The sequence below is a fragment of the Rhynchophorus ferrugineus genome, unplaced genomic scaffold, assembly GCF_030347505.1.
Source record: "Rhynchophorus ferrugineus isolate W39M unplaced genomic scaffold, kcgeb_rfMv2 rfM641, whole genome shotgun sequence".
Classification (NCBI taxonomy): domain Eukaryota; kingdom Metazoa; phylum Arthropoda; class Insecta; order Coleoptera; family Curculionidae; genus Rhynchophorus; species Rhynchophorus ferrugineus.
This window is the reverse complement of record NW_027473218.1, coordinates 3,517-7,500: the sequence shown is the minus strand read 5'-3', so window position 1 is coordinate 7,500 and position 3,984 is coordinate 3,517. Positions and strand designations below refer to the sequence as shown.

Genomic DNA, 3,984 nt, shown 5'->3' with positions numbered 1-3,984 from the left:
TTCTATTATAAGACGACGACGACGACGACGACGCGCGCTCACGTCATAGACAGCGCTTGCGCCCCTTTCGCAGCCGCCGTCGACTTTAAAACGCTCTTACGGTTTATTTTCGTCTTCTCCACTACACACAACGAGAGGAGCGGAGACAGACTACTCGAAATGGTGACGTTCGTTGTAAATTTTCGTCGTCTCACCTCGTACGACAACAAAAGAGCATACGCTGATCATAGTTTGGCAATATTTTCGTAAACTAAATCTCACCCTTTTGGAATGAAACAAACGAAGGGTGATAAGATTTTCGTAAACTAATCACATTACCGATCATCGTATATGTTCGTCGATATGAGGATCGAAACGTCGATTAGAAATATAATTGGCAAAATCGTTTTATTTTGCGCTCGATTTGTCCATTTATAACGAAATCCGTCGTAGGCCGACGATTATTACTCGTCGTCCTATATAACAACATCTTCATCGTATATATCTCCGCTTTCGGGCGTACATCTTTTAAAACCATATATTATAGGTACCCGAAAACAGCTACGTTGACGACGTCGAAATTCGATCGGAACTTCCGAACTTCGTAGATGGCTCTTTAACGTTCGACAATGATTTTTACAGACTTGTACGTTTACCTATTATATATATATAGGCATAACAACACACTGTAATGATCCTTCCGCAGGTTCACCTACGGAAACCTTGTTACGACTTTTACTTCCTCTAAATGATCAAGTTTGGTCATCTTTTCCTACACATCGACGACGCCGAAACGCCATCGCGTGTCGATCCGAAGACCTCACTAAATCATTCAATCGGTAGTAGCGACGGGCGGTGTGTACAAAGGGCAGGGACGTAATCAACGCGAGCTTATGACTCGCGCTTACTGGGAATTCCTCGTTCATGGGGAACAATTGCAAGCCCCAATCCCTAGCACGAAGGAGGTTCAGCGGGTTACCCGGGCCGCTCGGCCAGGGAAGACACGCTGATTCCTTCAGTGTAGCGCGCGTGCGGCCCAGAACATCTAAGGGCATCACAGACCTGTTATTGCTCAATCTCGTGCGGCTAGAAGCCGCCTGTCCCTCTAAGAAGAATAGTTTGTACGCCGACAGTAAAAACCGCGCACGAACCGCGAAACCCGAAAGCAACGCGGCCGGCGGGCCTTTAGGATGTCAAAAAGCGCCTAGTTAGCAGGCTAGAGTCTCGTTCGTTATCGGAATTAACCAGACAAATCGCTCCACCAACTAAGAACGGCCATGCACCACCACCCACCGAATCAAGAAAGAGCTCTCAATCTGTCAATCCTTCCGGTGTCCGGGCCTGGTGAGGTTTCCCGTGTTGAGTCAAATTAAGCCGCAGGCTCCACTCCTGGTGGTGCCCTTCCGTCAATTCCTTTAAGTTTCAGCTTTGCAACCATACTTCCCCCGGAACCCAAAAGCTTTGGTTTCCCGGAAGCTGCCCGTCGAGTCATATTAGGGAACGTCGACGGATCGCTAGCTGGCATCGTTTAAGGTTAGAACTAGGGCGGTATCTGATCGCCTTCGAACCTCTAACTTTCGTTCTTGATCAATGAAAGCGTTTTTGGCAAATGCTTTCGCTTCTGTTCGTCTTGCGACGATCCAAGAATTTCACCTCTAACGTCGCAATACGAATGCCCCCATCCGTTCCTATTAATCATTACCTCGGGGTTCCGAAAACCAACAAAATAGAACCGAGGTCCTATTCCATTATTCCATGCATACAGTATTCAGGCGAAATTTTAGCCTGCTTTGAGCACTCTAATTTGTTCAAAGTAAACGTGCCGGCCCACCTCGACACTCAGTAAAGAGCACCGCGGCAGGATTGAGTTGGGCCGTCGTAACCACGACGCGCACAACACGCACGCCGAAACGCACGCGCGACGGCGACGCGACACGACTAAGCCCACCGGCAGGACGTCTCGCGAAAAACACGCCAGTTAACACCGCGAACGATGAACCGGCGGCGCGAGACACAAATTCGACTACGAGCTTTTTAACCGCAACAACTTTAATATACGCTATTGGAGCTGGAATTACCGCGGCTGCTGGCACCAGACTGGCCCTCCAATTGATCCTCGTTAAAGGGTTTAGAGTGTACTCATTCCGATTACGGGGCCTCGGATGAGTCCCGTATCGTTATTTTTCGTCACTACCTCCCCGTGCCGGGAGTGGGTAATTTGCGCGCCTGCTGCCTTCCTTGGATGTGGTAGCCGTTTCTCAGGCTCCCTCTCCGGAATCGAACCCTGATTCCCCGTTACCCGTTACGACCATGGTAGGCGCAGAACCTACCATCGACAGTTGATAAGGCAGACATTTGAAAGATGTGTCGCCGGTGCGAGACCGTGCGATCAGCTTAAAGTTATTCAGAGTCACCAAGTTGTACGATGACGAGCGCGAACCCGAAACCGATTGGTTTTGATCTAATAAAAGCACTCCTTCCATCTCTGGTCGGAGCTCTGTTTGCATGTATTAGCTCTAGAATTACCACAGTTATCCAAGTAATTGTGGGTACGATCTAAGGAACCATAACTGATTTAATGAGCCTTTCGCGGTTTCACCTTAATTCGGTATGTACTGAGACATGCATGGCTTAATCTTTGAGACAAGCATATGACTACTGGCAGGATCAACCAGGGAACTGTTCTTATTATTTTATCGACACGAAGCAGATAAAACAAATACAGACACAGTTTATTTTATAAGTTTGACTTATAAAGAAACGTGTGCGTAAGACGACGATATATAATATATATCGACGACTAATAAAAAGGAGGTGCATGATAGCGCGCCTAGACGACGGAAAAACCGGTCCGAGGCGCCACGCTCTTACATTTTAATATTAGTTGTCTAATAAAACAAAACGATATCATCATCTTAGACACATCTTTTGTTTTTTTTATACACAACCGATCGACTAGGCACCCAATTATCTCGATTATCGACGACGATCGTCGACTACGTCGAAAATTGGATGCCGCAAAATATCGTTCGGCGTTTATAAGACCTCGAAAAACATTCTCTCCGAACCCTTCGCTAGATAGAAATATATAAAGCGACAAGGAAACCTCGTACGAGAAACGTTTCGTGATTTTTTATTTTATTCTCGCTCGGAGAGCAGAGAGCTATCGCAAAATGTGTTGCTGTTTTATGAACGTTCCGATGAAAAACCGATACGTCCATAAAAATAATAATTCCAATCGCATATGAATCGTGGATCATCTTCTTCTAACGAAGCCGAATGTTCCCGCCGAATTCGCGATCTCGCAGTGATACCGTCGTCGTCGTCGTACGCTTCCCGATATATCGAAAAAAACCGACCAGGAAGAACAACGAAACGACGATACAAAATCGCGAGAGCGTTACGAATATATAATAACACGACGAAATACGCTTTTTATTTAGATAAATAAAAAAATACGGTTCGGATCTTATATATTAACATATAATATGTAATACCACCTTCGCTGATCAAAAGCCACTCGGTAAAAGTGTCACAGCGCCGGTCGACCCGACCCGTCGTATCCGTCTCTCGTATCGCCCCACGTAGAAGCGCACACGATTTAAGCGCGGGTCTCTCGCCAGCTATCGGAAATGTATGGGTGTTTTAGAACAGATCGTTTATACGGACGTTGCGCAAATTTTTCGTTTTTACGTCTGCCCGTTCTCGTTATTATCGGAATGTTCCGATGAATAAACTTTAGCTTTAGACAACGTGAACTTCTAAAGCAATAATTTTAACCTCTCGTGTTAATACGTCCTCAGGCCGTTTCTAGACTGCCGATCACGTTCTTTAAAAGTCGGAAAATTCCGATCCATAAAATTATGCTAGTAGAATGTAAAGATCCTTCATAGGATGGATACTGTCACATATCGATACGGCGATCGGAGTAAAACTGTTCTCACGTATTTCAGGACATTTTAGGTTGTTACGTCGGCCCGTTCGTTATTATCGGTATATACCTAT

At 45.9% G+C, this 3,984-nt stretch overlaps 1 non-coding gene across 1 annotated transcript; it reads right to left on the bottom strand.

Annotated features, from left to right (window-relative positions):
* Positions 1-668: 668 nt before the first annotated feature.
* Positions 669-2,657, bottom strand: LOC143206313 (small subunit ribosomal RNA). Its single transcript, XR_013008296.1, has one exon. It is a non-coding gene; the product is annotated as a small subunit ribosomal RNA (ribosomal RNA).
* Positions 2,658-3,984: the final 1,327 nt, after the last annotated feature.